Source organism: Silurus meridionalis, chromosome 18, assembly GCF_014805685.1.
Source record: "Silurus meridionalis isolate SWU-2019-XX chromosome 18, ASM1480568v1, whole genome shotgun sequence".
In the NCBI taxonomy this organism is placed as follows: Eukaryota; Metazoa; Chordata; class Actinopteri; order Siluriformes; family Siluridae; genus Silurus; species Silurus meridionalis.
Genome location: NC_060901.1, coordinates 25799991 through 25817681, shown reverse-complemented (window position 1 = coordinate 25817681; position 17691 = coordinate 25799991). Strand labels below are relative to the sequence as shown.

General features: G+C 38.2%; 1 long non-coding RNA gene across 1 annotated transcript; it reads left to right on the top strand.

Annotated features, from left to right (window-relative positions):
• The first annotated feature begins 4325 nt into the window (after positions 1-4325).
• Positions 4326-12418, top strand: LOC124401464. Its single transcript, XR_006928568.1, has 8 exons — positions 4326-4435; positions 7774-7925; positions 8653-8979; positions 9092-9151; positions 9449-9529; positions 10976-11062; positions 12078-12163; positions 12244-12418. It is a non-coding gene; the product is annotated as an uncharacterized LOC124401464 (long non-coding RNA).
• Positions 12419-17691: the final 5273 nt, after the last annotated feature.

Sequence of the window (17691 nt, the reverse complement as noted above, 5' to 3'; positions counted from 1 at the left end):
AATAATAATATGTTGGTCCCTAATGAACAAGGAACAACTTTCTAAGATGGCATAAGGAAGAAACCTTGAGAGGAACCAGGCTCAAGAGGATGGGTGGCACCAAACACACAGTAACACATCAGTTACAGTCTACAAAACCAGTAAAAGCATATCTATTTGAGCAAGGCATTAGAAAATACATAAGGAAATACTATATATGGCTTTAGACCTTGGAGAAGGTGTTTTATGAGTTGCTCAGTAGCTCCTGGTTCTTCCTCATAACATCTACTGAGTTTTTCCTTGACACAGTCACCCCCATCATTTACTTTAGTTCTGTAAAACTGCTTTGAGACAATGTCCATTGTGATAAGCGCTATAGAAAAAAACCTAAACTTGAACTTGAACTATCCAGAGTCCATTGGTACCTAAAGCTTGCTGGAGCTATGCAGTGACTTCATGTGGGCGTGTGAGCCTTGAGTGGGGTGAGGTTTAATTACCCAAAGGCAGTTGGTGGAGAATATATGCGCTTCCTCCTACACTTAAATAGCAAGGTCTGAAAGAAGAACATGCATCATTAATTGGTAGCATTGGCACATGTACACATGCTTCTAAATAGACAAGAGGTACTCTAGCATTTAATCCCCTTGTCAATTTTTTGGTGAAGGAGATTGAAAAAGGGACATCCGCTGGTGCTTTTTTCAGTGTTGGTCTATTGAGGAAGAGGAGCTATGCAGATGTTAAACTTTAGTAATTGGGCTAATGCGTCATACCGAGATGGAACCTCTTTGTTGAACTGGTTAGCTGGCTTGAAAAAACACATCCTCTTCAACAAATTATACACCAGTTATGTCCCTTTTATGATCTACCTGAAAACAACTGTGGTTGAAAAGAAACTCATTTGCCACCTTTCTATGAGGGGTCAGGGTACCTATTGCAGGGGCTTTCCTGGTGCTATGCAGAGCAGTTCCCCATTTTATTTTCCTCTTATTGTCTTGGTCTGGGTGCCAATGTGAGATGATCACTCATTTTTACAGCACTGGCCCATGTCTTGTAATTATCTTAGGCATCTATGCTGTTAGATGTAGGTCTGCCAATTGCATAAATGTAAATGCAGAAGAATAAAATTATTCACGCTCTTCTTTGCAGTAGCATGTGCAGTAATTGGCTGAACCAAAAAAAAAAAACTCTTCCCTTTACAAGGCCAATGCCTCACAAGGGACTTGTACCAAGACTAACAATAGGTACCCCTGCTCATTTTGTGCCCATATCTACTTTATAACCGCAAAGATTATGGCTTGTGCAGAAGACAAGCTTCTTGTCTGCATAATTGAATGACACATGCACATGGACAAGTTACTTACTGCTCAGTTTTGCCTTGGCTATAAGAGGAAAAAGATCCATCTCTACAGCTCCAGGGGGGTCAACGAATCTTGATACATAAGGCAGCCTCTGAAAACCATTAGCAAGACCATCATCTTTTTTTTTTCTATTTTTTTTCAACCTTGGCTTTTTCAAACAATCACAATACTATTCTGTGTGAACTCTAAAAACTACTGTTTTTTTAAAAAAGTGCTAGGAAATGAACAGTTTCGAGTTATAAAAAAATTGGAACCCATTTGGTACCAACTACCATACCAAGGTCGAAGTTACAGAGTTCACATTTTTCCCCCCTATTTTGATGTATACTGCGAACTTATACGAGCTATCAAATTTTTTTTTTATAACAAGGCTGCATTCACAGTCACAGGGAGCACCGACCTTCAGATGTCAGTGTGCCAAAAGAAACTGGTGCTATACTTACCACGTGCGTTACCACGTCTGCTATTATGCAACCACCCTACTTGCCAGATTCGGCTAGTGCAGACTTCACCCTCTTCCAGAAGATGAAGATCCTGCTCCTTGTTTTGACACTATTGCAGAGATCCTGCACAAATTGCAAAAGGTGCTTGACGCTCTTCGAAAAGAAGACTTGCAGAGGTGGTGGGAATGCTGTGCAAGGGGACTGTTTTGAAGGTGATGGTGTGTAAATGTGGATAAATAAAATACTTTCTTGTAAACAGAGCTGGTTGAAACTTTTTGATACCACCTAATGTCTGCATGAAATTATTCATCGTGCTGCTGCAACATTTTTGTATTTTAGTAGAAGTGTCACAGTGGATCAAAAGCCAGAAGCACTGGGCATGAATTTGTCACAAATTCTTACTGCAACCTATAAAAAAAATGCCATACAGATTTCCAAGCTAAACAAGTTTGTTTCATGCTCTAGTTCCATCAATCTCACTACTCATTATATCACTGCACTAAGGATTTTCTTATCTTGCCTTGGGAAACTATGGCCAAAGTTTTAATGAGTTTACCTTTTAATTGCCTCTGTTTCGCAAGACCTGATAAATTTGTAGCTGCTCCGGAAGTAATGGATTGTTGCTCCTCAGCTTGGGCTGCCAAAGAATGATCATTTTTCATTATTGATTTTACCTTCAGAACTCAAACCACATCAAAACAGACAAGTTTGGGTTGGAGGGGTTGGAGGAAGGGGGAGGGGGGGAATTCATGGTCTAAAATAAACCAACATGTCAGTATTCGTGACAGTAATATATGGTTTAGTAAGCCGAAATAGAAATTATGCATTGATCGCTGGTGTTATGCAGGGAAACCGATACTGCTACAGTACACACACTGTAGTGCAGTAAGAGCTATATAATAAGGGCTAATGTTTCTCAGAATTGGCAGATGTGTTAAAGTGGTGTTTCAAGTATCAAAAAAACTATTGCTATAAAAATGCATTTTTAGGTGCATTTGGTATAAATGTAAACAAATTAGTTACTAAGGCAAATGTGGCTCCATTACTGTACTTTGCACAAGTTTGACCTTTATTACACTTTGTTATGTTTTGTATTTTTCAAAGATTATCCCCCTCGAAATCCCCAATCAAGGAATGGTGTTTTACTTTAACGTTATATTTCAAGTTTTATGACTATAATGATACTTCGTAATTAGAAACAGAAATATCGTACACTGTACAAGTATAAGTTACTGGTCTTATAATCTATTCAAGTATAAGTAAAAAATAGCTCATTTAAATTTTAACACTATATTTCCAAAGGTATTGGGACACCTGACCTTTCCTGCTATATGTGGTTCTTTTCCAAACTGTTACCCCAAATCTGGAGGCACTCAATCGTACAGCACATCTCTAGATGTGCTATAATACAATTTTGCATTCACTAAAACTTGAAACCCAAAACCTGTTTCAGCATGGCGATGCCCCTGTGCACAAAGTGAGCTCTTTAAAAAAAAATCTGTTTGACATGCTTTAGATAGGAATATCTTGAGTGACCTGATCTCATCCCTACTGAACACCTTTGTGATGAATGTGAACGCTGACTGCACCCCAGGTCTCCTTACCTACATTAGTACCTGCCTTTCGTAACACCCTTGTGGCTGATGAACACAAATATCCATAAGCACACTCCAAAATCTAGTGGAACATCTTCTCAGAACAGTGGAGTAATGAAATGTGAAAATCAAAGAATAATCCATCCTTGGAGCACGTGTGATCAATTCTGTCCAATGCAGACCAGGAATAACCCACAGTTGTCTAGACTTTTGTCAAACTCACTCAAATCCTTATGCTCGCCCATTTTTAGTGTTTCTAACACGTATTTGAGGAAATAAATGTTCACTTGCTGCCTTAAAATGTATCCACCCACTAACAGGCACCATGATGAAGATATAATCAGTGTTGGGGTATATTGGAACCTCCTCTTTGGCCTTCTTCTTTTCCTTCTTCCTGGTGTCTCCATCCTCAGCATACGGATATAACCCACGTCCCTCCTCTGCACATATCCAAACCATCTCAATCTCACCTCCCTCACCTTGTCCCCAAAACGTCCTACATGCGTTGTCCCTCTAATAAACTCGTTTCTAATCCTGTCCATTGTCGACATTCCCAATAAACATCTCAACATCTTCAGCTCTGCTACCTCCAGCTCCATCTCCTGTCTTTTACTCAATGCCACTGTCTCTAAACCATACAACATCACCACTCATAATGTTATAATGTCATAATTTTATAATGTCAAAATGTCATAATGTCATAATGTCATACCTGATCGGTATAATTGAGTGGGACATATTGGGCAGTAGTTTCTGATGCTTTTTTTATTTCTTAGTATCTAAAGACCAGAATTAAATACATTATATTCAGTGTTAATAGTTGAATAGAAATAGTATCAACTTTTAAAACTCAGTTTTGCATGAACTATTATTGTTTGGGGAAAAAAGGAAATTGTGTGTGTATATGTGTGTGTCTCCCAGCAACCATGTGACCCAGTGGCTTCGTCTCTGACCCACAGCAACAATTTTGTGCAGCTTTCACACCGAGTTGTCATTTTTGTGCCGTCAGTTAGAATGCAGACTTGTGTTTATTTTCTCGTCTTTCTTCATATCGCTGTCGGTGAGTCCGATTTTCTCGACACTATAAGTCATAAATGTGTGCAAACTTGGTGATTTTTCTTTTCTTTTCAGTGAAATGAAAGTAGAGAGAGAGAGAGAGAGAGAGAGAGAGAGAGAGAGAGAAAATGATTAAAAAAGAGGAACTGACTAGTTTTGGAAGTACATAAGTATTGCAACAAAAATATGTTTTTTTTTAAACAAAAAGGTTTTACAATATTTAAAATGATCATCCAAGATGGTGCTTTTACCAAATTTACCCCGACTTTTTACAATACATGGACAAAAAAGTCAGCTGTGTTCATGCGTACGACCGCCAGACACTGTAACGGTACATGAATCACGCAACCAATAATCTGCATGATGAAGTAATAAATAACCTTCGCGACCTCGGCCACAAAACCAGGTCCCCAGCTCGTTTTTTTTGGGGGGGTCAAAATGATAACAATAGAAATGTGTTGGAATGTGTTACAGCACGTATGTCTGTGACAATGTGGCTAAACTGAAGTTCGTATAAATCCAAGCTTTAGTTCTCGATGTTCTCCTGGTTGAGAGCCTGAATTCTCTCTAGTCGTTCTCTCGGTGTTAAATCAGGGAGTATATGTTTTTCCCTGACTGCAACTGGGAAAAGTCAATTGCTGGGATGGCTAAGGGTCTTCATTACCGTCCAAAACTATTTTCCATCAGGATGCTCTCAATGGTGCAAGTTCCTGAGCACCTTAGATGTTCCTTTAGGCAGGTAAATTGGAGAGAATTATAGAGCTGAGCTGTAGTCAGTAAATCATCATCTAATTACTATTGGTCTTGTTTACTTTCTTTTAATATTTGTACAAAAATGAACTTCTAAAGGGAGGGCAGTGGAGTGGTGCGGTTGCAGGGAGAAGAGGTGGAGAAGGTGGAGGAGTTCAGGTATCTGGGGTCAACAGTGCAAAGTAATGGAGAGTGTGTTAGAGAAGTGAAGAAAAGAGTGCAGGCAGGGTGGAGTGGGTGGAGAAGAGTGATAGCAGGAGTGATTTGTGATAGAAGAGTATCTGTGAGAGTGAAAGGGAAAGTTTATAGGACTGTGGTGAGACCTGAGATGTTGTATGGTTTAGAGACAGTGGCATTGAGTAAAAGACAGGAGGTGGAGCTGGAGGTAGCAGAGCTGAAGATGTTGAGGTTTTTGTTGGAAGTGACGAGGATGGACAAGATTTAAAATGAGTTTATTAGAGGGACAGTGCATGTAGGACGTTTTGGAGACAAGGTGAGGGAAGTGAGATTAAGATGGTTTGGACATGTGCAGAGGAGGGACATGGGGTATATCAGTAGGAGAATGCTGAGGATGGAGCCACCAGGAAGGAGGAAAAGTGGAAGGCCAAGGAGGAGGTTTATGGATGTGGTAAGAGAGGACATGCAGGTAGTTGTTGTGAAAAAGACAGAGGGGTATGGGGACAGATGATCCGCTGTAGCGCCCCCTAATGGAAGAAGCCCAAAGAAGTAGAAGAAGAAACTGCAATAAAAAAGTGTTCGAGCAGAGTGTATAGACACATTTATTGGTCACAAAGTTATGATGGAATTGTTATAAAGAAGACCACATTCAAGAAGTTTACATTAGTGTTGTCTCTGTCTCTCACCTCTAACTAGGGAGAATAACTAGAGTGGGTAAACGAAAAGATTTGTGAAGGGATGAAAATATTGATGGAACGGAGGTGAAATACATTCGCATGGATGTAAACTAAAGTATTCTGTACATATAAAAGTAACTATGAACGACAATGGAACATGTGAAGATGGAAATATAATAACTATCTAAAGAAATGTTATATATGTAAATAATATTTTATACAGGGAGTGCAGAATTATTAGGCAAGTTGTATTTTTGAGGATTAATTTTATTTGAGGATTTAATTTGAACAACAACCATGTTCTCAATGAACACAAAAAACTCATTAATATCAAAGCTGAATATTTTTGGAAGTAGTTTTTAGTTTTAGCTATTTTAGGGGGATATCTGTGTGTGCAGGTGACTATTACTGTGCATAATTATTAGGCAACTTAACAAAAAACAAATTCATATCCATTTCAATTATTTATTTTTACCAGTGAAACCAATATAACATCTCAACATTCACAAATATACATTTCTGACATTCAAAAACCAAACAAAAACAAATCAGTGACCAATATAGCCACCTTGAATCTCATTGTTACCTATTCCTCCATATCAGGATTATATTTGCAGGGTAACAAGACCAGAACCCCCACCAATTATGGGTAAGATGCTATGTTTGGCAATCAAAATGTATTTTCAAATAAAATACCAAATACCTTAACATTAAGTGTATTAAAAATAAACTACAAAACACAGCAGCCAGACCATGTATTGTAAAATAAACTACTGTATTTTTTAAATACTACATTACAAGGAAGCATAACATTTCTTCACAAACCTTCCATCAATTGATCTATTCGATTGGTTTCTTCACCATTACACCGATAACAAATTTGGAATTTATTTCTCTGGCGAGAAATAATCTACCATAGGCAACCAGTTAAAAGATTAAATATTGGTATAAATATCCTTTTGATTTCCCAGATAAAGGTTAGTTTTAAAATAACCAACAGCTTAATGATGGACAGTTTGCGAAAGACTCATAATTGTACCCTCCATTACCTCGGACAACACTGCCCCCAGTTGCCTGTCCTTTTGTGTTGGTCTGTATGAGTCAAAGCCTGCTAGCATGACTGCCCACTGGACAGGATCCAGTCCTCTCTTTGTGGTGAGATCAGAGATCAGATCAGTTTGCTGGTGACGTCCAAATAATTAAACACAAACCCTGCAATAATGTCTATCCAGTTCCAGGAACCGTCTCACCTCCCGTTTCATTTTGGGTCTTTCGGCACCACAAAGGCACTATGTTATGCAGATGATCCCGATGAACTAGCATTGACACAGCCATTTTCATGGTTCTACTCACAGCCTTGTCCAAGATTCTGCCCCCTTTTCATTTACTTTCTGAACTACACAGGAACTTAATCGTTGATTTGGATGTAAATTTGACAGTCTGCTAATCAGGTGGGTAAAAATTGAATAAAGAAAATAAAAAGGAGAAACTGTAGACTACTTAGTGGAATGTGTAAAACCACAAAAGAAGTGTCAGGCTCTTTCTCATGCTTTGTCTCAATGCTTTGCACAAATCACAGAGATTTTGCTCAGTGTTGATATTTAAGTAAAACGTTTATACTTCTTTTTTTTTCGTTTAATCAGCTTTGCATTAACTATTACTGTTAACAAGAAATACAATTGTGTGCATGTTTGTGTGTGTGTGTTTGTGTGTGTGTATGTGTGTGTACATCTCACAGCAACCATGTGACTCAGTGGCTTTGTCTCAAACCCACAACTGTTGCACAGCAAAATTGTGCAGCTTTCAAACTGTCATTTTTGTGCTGTTGGTACGAGGCAGTCAGAATGCAGACTTACGTTTATCTCCTCGTCTTTCTTCACATCGCTGACGGTGAGTCCGATTTTCTTTACTGTACCTTTTCACTACCGCCCATTTCTTTCTAAAATCACGATTAGAATAAAGATTCGCTTTTGAGTGAGAGATGAAGAGAGAAAGAGAATGAGAGATGAAAGAAGAAGAGGAACTCACTTGTTTTGACATTTTAAAAGTAGATTACAAAAGGACCTTCAACTGATATGTTGTAAAATGAGGTTTAACATTCAAATTTAGTTTGAACGTTTTAAAGAAAATAAATCCATTTTTATAAGAAAAGTGTGTATAAGCACATTTCCTGGTCTGGGCCTCATGATGGGATTGATATTAAACAAAATAGTGGGTCTTAGTTTTACGTGTCTTAGCGCCAGAAAAGACCACATTCAAGAAGTGTATCAGGTCTATCAATTGCATGGATGAAAACTCAATTTAATTCAATTAATTTTTATTTGTATTGCACTTTTAACATTAAACATTGTCTCAAAGCAGCTTTACACAGATAATGTGGTGCTAAAAAATGAAAATGTTCTTTATAAGTGTAAGTTTGTCCCTGATGAACGAGCCGGTGGCGACTGTGGCAAAGGAAAAACTCCCTGAGACGGCATAGGGAAGAAACCTTGAGAGGAACCAGACTCAAGAGGGAACCCCGAATGTGGTTACTGGAGTATGAGTTATAAATACCGGAGAAAGATCTTGTAATCATAATAATGATGATGAAGCTGATACACTGTTTTGTACTTTACAGGTTGTACTTTAGGGGATTATAATCAGATTATCATTAATGCATCACCAGGAGGGTCTGCGGTGCTGCCGTGCTCCTGCGCTGGTCAACAGGATACAGTACCAAATCTCAAATGGCAGTATAGAAAAGATCCACCACATGTTTTTTATGACATCTATCCAATTGAGGAGACTGACCGCTTCAAGGGCCGAATTCAGATGGTTAATGCTGATGCTCCAGGAAATTTTACAATACAAATATCGCACCTGACTGCAGAGGATGAAGGAACGTATCAATGTCAGGACAAGAATCGGACGAGTAACTACAGACTTGTGTACCTCAAAGTAAAAGGTAATGCAAACTGTTGTTCTGATTTCTGTTATATAAAAATGATGTTAAGGAAAATTATCTTTATTATCAATAAAATATTTTCTTTAATGAGTAATTTTTTTGACTCAAACAGGACATAAGAATTAAAATACTGACTAATATCCCAGAGCAGCTCCCAGTTTCGGTATTGGAGGTGAGCAAGAATTTGACTATTTAAAGACCACATCCTTATAAAATGTAAATATTTGATAAGTATGGGTTGTTAAATTGACGGATGTAATTCAGTTAGTTAGTCAACAGAAACCGAGTCACCAATGCACTACTGTGAAGGGATCCTGGGTCCCCATCACATGATATACAATATAAATGATATACTGATTCACCATTTAGGTAGCTGGTCAAAACGCATCAACTATCTCACTTCTCACCGTGTGGAGTCAAATATGATTTATGAATATGCATTTACATTACTGATTATTTGACCCTTCAGCTCCTCGGATGCTTCGTACAACAGTGGCAACAAGCACAAACAGCGGCAGGAAATCCACAGGGAGCACAAAACAACCAGGAAGTAAGTTTTATTTTATTTTTCTTAAAGAAGTATGCAATAAAACATTTGATGTCTTGCTGTTCTATTGAAAATAAACAGTGTAATTAAGCAGAGTTACACCCACCACCCCAAAATAGATAATTTTTTTCAAACACTGTATGTCCTCAAGTGTTTTATTCCAATTTCTCTTCCATTTCATTGTGTAGAAAGTCCATGACACACAATCTTGTCATTTCTTATGTTGTAGAATCTATAAACCTTTAACATAAGTATCTTTCACTTAATAACAATCAATAATCACAATTTGTGATTTTTTTTCTAGGAAAAAAAACATAAAAACAGAAATATACCAATATTTAGAAAGTAACAATTAATATAATTGAGTATATTTACCTGACACAATTGTATTAAACATAATTCCTGGGTCACCAGATTAGAGCTGTCGAAAATAAAGTTTGCTGCTAAAAGAAATTTAGGAACAAATGAGACACAAAGTAATTGAGATCTATCAGTCTTGAAAAGGCTATAAAGTCATTTATATACAAGACCTCACAACAACATCCTAAAAACTGCAGGCCTCACTTGCCTCAGTTAAGGTCAGTGTTCACGACTCCACCATAAGAAAGAGACTGGGCAAAAACAATCTGCATGGCTGCAAGGCTCTGCAAGTCTTATCTCAGTTTTGCCAAAAAACATCTCGATAATCCCCAAGACTTTGGGGAAAGTACTCTGTGGACTGATGAGACAAAAGTTGAACTTTATGGAAGCTGTGTGTCCCATTAGGTCTGGCATGAAAGTAACACTGCATTTCAAAAAAAGAACATCATACCAACAGTGAAATATGGTGGTGGTAGTGTGATGGTCTGGGGCTGTTTTGCTGATTCAGGACCTGGAAGACTTGCTGTGATAAATGGAACCATGAATGCTGCTGTTTACCAAAAGATCCTGAAGGAGAATGTCCAGCCATCTGTTCATGACCTCAACTGAAGCAAACTTGGGATCTGATCCAAAACACACCAGCTCTGAATGGCTGAAGAAAAACAAAATTAAGACTTTAGAGTGGCCTAGTCAAAATCCTGACCTGAATCCTATTGAGATGCTGTGGCTTGACCTTAAAAAGGCGGTTCATGCTGGGAAACACTCCAATGTGGCTGAATTACAACAATTCTGCATAGATGAGTGGAGCAAAGTTTCTCCACAGAGCTGTAACAGACTCACTGCAAGTTACCACAAACACTTGATTGCAGCTGTGGCTGCTATCGGAGGCCCAACCAGTTATTAGTGGGGGGCAAACACTTTTTCAACCAGGGTTTACCCTCAATAATAATAAAAACCTTCATTTAAAAACTGCTTGTTGTGGAAAACACTTTTTCACACCACTGTATATTCATCTATATTTTCGTGAGAAATTCTATTTACCATTAAACCGTACTCTCTCTATTCATGCATTTTATTTGATCTCTTCAGGAAATGTGACAATGAGCATATCAAACCTGACTGTAGAGGATGGAGGAGTGTGTGAACGTCAGGGCAAGAAGCAGTCAAGTAGTCAAGGTAAAGTTAGCGTTTCGCTGTTCCTTCTTTTTACCAATCTTCTTATCATTTTTGTATCATTTTATATTTAAATGTTTTTAATATATTCAGTGTTTAGAATGTCTTACTTTCTTATTGTTGTGAGATGAAATATAATTGATGAATATAGATTTAAATTACTACAACCACTCTGAGCACAAGGTCAAAAGAAGGTCAGGAATTGAGTTAGATTTTTTTAATAAGTATTCGATAAAACACGGTGTCCTGCTGTGCGAAGATACGAAGTTGCAACTGAACACTTTTTAAATCCAATGTTTCCCACTTCCTGTAGGGGTCACAACTGAAATTTTGAAATCTTGAATCTTCATATTATTATGTTCAATTAAAAAATCTAAAGATCTAGTTTTATCTTAAAGTTGCTCTGCTACTAATAAAAGCACATCCTTGTGTGTTTTATTCCAAGTTGAATATTTATCACGTCTATTTTTAGTTACAGTTTTTCAGGATTGTGTCCCGTTAGGAATCAGACTGTATTACTCTCTCTGTCCACCAGATGTCCCCAATTTACCCTCTGCTTTTTAAACAGTAGCTAATCACCACCACCTGTGTTTGAGTTCTTCGCTTGGTTTTTGATGTTGTGTGGCTAAACTTTTGATGGACGTTTCCTTCTGTTTTCAGTTTCTTAAAGCTTTTTTGTCAGGATTTTTTTTTTTAATTTCCAGATATTTTTTTGTTCCTTTCTTCTCAAGGGATCTGTGAATGATTGCGTTTTCACCATACGAGTTTGTTTAAATATTTTGCACATTGTTTTATATTTTTTAAGTCTTGGAACTTAAATAAAAAAAAAACGTTCAGCAGAAGAATAAAACACTGCGCAACAATATGTAACATTCTTTCAGTTCTCTTATAGCAAAATTGTAAAACTAAAGTAAAAATATTATATATTCTGTTTAAAAAGCATGTTAGATGATACACATTAGAATTTCATTCAAAAATCTGTATTTCAAAATAAAATTGAAAAAAATCTTTCACACAGAGTCTTTTCCATTCATCCCCATCACCGTGGGGACTGCGATCATCCTGCAAATTGTGGCTCTGGTCTATTGCACCACCCAAAAAAAGGTACCCAGTTTTATCCTGGTGTGTCATTATACAAAATGTGTGTATGATGTTATTTTCCACTTTGCTCTTCTCTTCATCAGATGCTGGTCGGTTTCTCTACAGCGCAACTGATGGAGATGGAAGTGTGAATCTGAAGTTGTGAAACTCAAAACAAGAAAAATTTTAATTGCAGTGTTTACATCATATTGTATTCTTCTTTCGGCTGCTCCCATTAGGGGCGCCACAGCGGATTTTCCGTCTCCATACCCCCCTGTCTTCTACATCTGCCTCTTCCAAACCAACTACCTGCATGTCTTCCCTCACCACATCCATAAACCTCCTCCTTGGCCAACCTCTTTTCCTCCTTCCTGGTGACTCCATCCTAAGCATTCTCCTACTGATATACCCCATGTCCCTCCTCTGCACATGTCCAAACCATCTCAATCTCACCTCCCTCACCTTGTCTCCAAAACGTCCTACATGGGCAGTTCCTCTAATAAACTAATTTCTAATCCTGTCCATCAAATCCCAACGAACATCTCAACATCTTCAGTTCTGCTACCTCCAGCTCCACCTTCTGTCTTTTACTCAATGCCACTGTCTCTAATCCATACAACATCTCAAATCTCACCACAGTCCTATAAACTTTCCCTTTCACTCTCACAGATACTCTTCTATCACAAATCACTACTGCTATCACTCTTCTCCACCCACTCCACCCTGCCTGCACTCTTTTCTTCACTTCTCTAACACACTATCCATTACTTTGTACTGTTGATCCCTCTTTACCTGCTGCCGCATCTCCTTGTTCTCCTGCCTACTTTGGCACATGTTTTACCCTGGATGCCTTTCATAACATAACCATTCCTATTTATCGGGGCTTGGGACCGGCACAGGCTTGTGTAATAATTGTTTTAAATAATAATTGTTTTAAATAATAATTGTTTTAGAATAATGGTTTTAATGCACCCCCAACAAGCATTTGGAGCATAACATAGATTTCACTAGATTTCATTGGTCAAGACCAAGTACCCTTATCTAGATTTTCATATAAGGTCCAGTTCACTTACAATAATAAAAAAAATGTTGTTTTAAACTCCAGCAGCCCTTGTTTTTTATTTAAAGTCCAGAACATCTAGATTTTATATCATGCTTTATGTAGTTTTAGATTTGCTGTTGAATTCAACACCTGTGTGGAGAGAACACTTACCTCCATTCACAAACAAAACTCAACCATGTCTCTGCCACTGCATATCCACACCTGATTCAGGTTGTGGGGGTCTTTAATGTGCCACTGACTTATTCAAGAAACTGTAAAAGTCCTTTATTTACATGATTAAAGACCAGTGGACACGTCTCTGTCCAAATCACCTGATCCAAATCAGCTTTCCTGTTAAGTGAGGTCAGTCACTCAGTTAGGTCGGTCAGTTACAACCAATAATGCACCAGCTTGAACCAGGAAGATGAGGCTGCATAGGTCACTTTGGGACACCTCAATTACAACTAGAGCATCTAATGCCTTCCTGTAGAAAAGCCTTTCCCTTTAGTTGTTTTACCATACTTCCCCACTAGAGGGACATTTACAGTGAACTTGTGATGAGTTATCTCTGTGATGTCACAATGGGCAGATAAGAGCGCAGAGTGAAGGCAGACAACACGTGACCTATCGAGTGGAGAAGTGGGATAACTACGCACGCATCGACCATCAAACTTCTCGATCACGCAACCAACGCCGATCCACTGCAGGAAATACCACAGCCTGTCCACACTTACTCACTCACTCCATGCCATATACGTCTATACCTACCTAATAACTCAAAGACGTGATCCACAACAGTGTACCCAACTAATCAATAAAGTTTTGTGGATGTAACTCTTTGAGCCCTTACAATCTAACAGGAGCCACCTGACTTCAAGGACCGGTACAGGTTCTAGGTAGGTTGGTAGGTAGGCGGAGGTAGATAGGTAGGTAGGGTTGAAGCAAGGTCCTGGACGAAGCCTGGAGAAGAATGATGTCCTCAGTGAACCCTACTGCCGGTTATGAAGGCTGCACAATCCTCTCCAATGGGCAGGTTAAATAGGCGATGTTCTCAGTCCCACCCAGGAACTGAACAACGGGTGGCACCCTTGGCACTGCAGCAGAAGATTTAAATTTTTCCCTCTGGTCTGAACATAAACACACGACGCTTGATAAAAAAAAATTCAACAACGTGCTCTGTTTTATTTTGGTAGGATTTCATTATTATTGTTGAGCCTGATAGCATTAAATCTTCAGCAACCTGACACCACAGTTTGCATGCATGTGACCCAGTGGCTTTGCCTCAAAGAAAATCGTGCAGCTTTCAAACTGAGGTGTCATTTTTGTGCTGTTGGTACGAGGCAGTCAGAATGCAGACTTACGTTTACCTCCTTGTCTTTCTTCACATCGCTGACGGTGAGTCTGATTTTCTCTACTGTACCTTCTCACTTACGCCGATCTCTTTCTAATATCACGATTAGAATAAAGATTTGCGTTTGGATTTTATTCTTCAGACGTTTGGTGTTTTTTCATAAAGCAACACTTTTAAGTCAAAAGTTGGTGAAAACCTGGTGATTCTTTTTATTATTATTATTATTATTATTATTATTATTATTATTATCACTATTAATATCTCAGGGAAATGAAAACTGAGTGAGACAGATGAGATAAATAGAGAAAAACAGAATGAAAGAAGAAGAGGAACTCACTTGTTTTGACATTTTAAAAGTAGATTACAAGAGGACCTTCAACCAATAGCTTTTAAAATGAGGTTTAACGTTTAAAAAAAAAATTGTTTTTATAAGAAATAGAGTATAAACACATTCCGTGGTCTGGGAATTATTATGAAATTAATATGAAGAAGTTTAGCGTACCTTAGTTTAGCGTGTCTTAGTTTAGCGTGTCTTAGTTTAGCGTGCCTTAGCACCATAGAAGACCACATTGAAGAAGTTCACACTTCTGTGGTTCTTGATGGTTTTTGTCTCTCGCTTCCAAATGTCTTAAGCAGCAAATTCAAATGTACTTAAATGTACATAAGCAGTTACCTGCATACGAGTTCCATCTCTGACTGATAATAATATATTAATAACAAATCATAAACATCTACAGTTGTACATATGGACCACAAATTCCAAATCCCTGCTGAATCCCAGTCTATGTTTTATTGATACAGACATAATGTAAGTAGCTGCTTTGAGTAAATTGTTGATGAATACTGGAGGATGATCTTGTGCACATCTGGATGATGATGAAGCTGACACACTGTTTTGTGTTGTACAGGTTGTAAATTATCGGATTATAGTCGGATTACCATTGATGCATCATCGGGAGGGTCTGCGGTGCTGCCGTGCTCCTGCGCTGATCCACAGGCTACAGTATCAAATCTCAGATGGCAATATAGAAAAGAAAATGTAGTTGGTGGTTTTAATGACATCTATCCTACTGATGAGACTCAACGCTTTAAAAGCCGAATTCAGCTGGTTAATGCTGCTGCTCCAGGAAACTTTTCTCTCCACATATCGCACCTGACTGCAGAGGATGAAGGACTGTATCAATGTCAGGACAAGAATCAGACGAGTAACTACAGACTTGTGACCCTCCAAGTAAAATGTAATGCAAACTGTTGATCTTTTTTCTTATTCTAATCCTAAAATATCCTGAATCTCATTTCTGTAACAGAAATATTTTAAAAAAATTCTCTTTATCACCAATAAAATCTGTTTTTCTTTTAATTTGTGACTCAAACAGGACATTAGTATTAATATACTGACAGACCCGTTAATATTCCACACAGTGTTTAAAATAAGTGCGTCTCGATCAGCTCCCGGGATCGTTACTCCTGCTGCTGAGTAATAAGTGTTCCGCCATTTTAATCTCTTTCACACCCTAAAATCTCCCACGATGCACCACAACGACTAGAGATTTGTTCAAATTCGCTGGGTCCCGTTTTATATTCATCGATTTGCCAAATAATACGTAAATATTTTATGTGTTTGGGTTTTTACATTGATGATACACTCATTCGCCATCTAAGGAGCTGATCGAGAGGCGCCAACGATCTCAGTTTCTTCTTGTGTAGGATATGATTTATGCATATACATTTACATTACTGACTACTTGACCGTTTAGTTACAGCCACAGTGAGCACACCAAGGCCAGGCAGTGGCATTAAAACTACACCGAGCACACCAAGGCCAGGCAGTGGCAGTAAAACTACACCGAGCACACCAAGGCCAGTTACCCCAAAGCCTAATGGTGACTCATTGAGCACACCAGAGGCAGGAAGTAAGTTAGCTATTCTTAAAGAAGTATTCAGTTCAATTCAAACACTTGGTGTCATGCTGTTCTAGGAAAAATAATCAACAGTGGAGTGGTGCAATGAAGCAGAATTATACGTCAAACCCCCCAAAAAACACCCAAAATTTCAATCATGTCTTGAAGTGTTTTGTTCCAATATGAATTTCATGACGCATGATATTTTATCGCTAATGTTATATCACTCTAGCACAAGTGTTTTTCACTTCCTGTGGGTAACACGAAAAAAAATCCAAATGCAACCGGGAACGATCATGACAAAGCTACAACATCAGGTACCGCTTTGTGTAAATGTTTAATTTTACAATTTGGGAATTTTTTTTGCAGAACTGGGAATGTGCAGAAAAGAGCAGTTATATAGAACAATACAGATGTTTAGAAAGTAAAGTTTAGTTAATATGGAATATATTTAGCCTCAAAATTAAGTTAAGTTATGGGAAACCAGTGCGGAATCGATCGGGATGTGATTCGCTTCAGGGGGTTTCGTGGGAATTCCACTTCATGTCACACCACATCTCAACACCCAACAGTTTTATACAGCATGTAGAATATGTGTGTGTAGAGTAAAGGCATGACACATTGGACCTTTGGATTTAGATTTGTTACGAGTTTAGTTAATCTTACAGTGGCTACCTGGAATCCAAATTTTCGTTCTGAAACCAAAGCAGGCTCTGTGGTAGAAATTCCATTATATGTATAATGGCTTAATTGCAACTTAATCGCACATTTCAATTTGTTCCAAATGTGCCTTTAATTAATACTCTTCAAATTAATTTTAAATTAGGTAAATCATTAGGACACCAAACTGAATTTTTGCTATGTTTCCACACGGACGGTTTTAATTGCCAGATGTGTGGCGGATTTTGGGGTGTGAGACGGTGCAAAACCATTCCTAAGTGATTAAAAATTATTTTTGAGTAGATGTGTCTTAGTTTAGCGTGTCTTAGTTTAGCGTGCTTAAGTTTAAGTGTCTTAGTTTAGCGTGCCGTAGTTTAAGTGTCTTAGTTTAGCGTGTCTTAGTTTAGCGTGCCTTAGTTTAAGTGTCTTAGTTTAAGTGTCTTAGTTTAGCGTGCCTTAGTTTAGCGTGCCGTGGTTTAAGTGTCTTAGTTTAGTGTGCCTTAGTTTAGCGTGCCGTGGTTTAAGTGTCTTAGTTTAGCGTGTCTTAGTTTAGCGTGCCTTAGTTTAAGTGTCTTAGTTTAAGTGTCTTAGTTTAGCG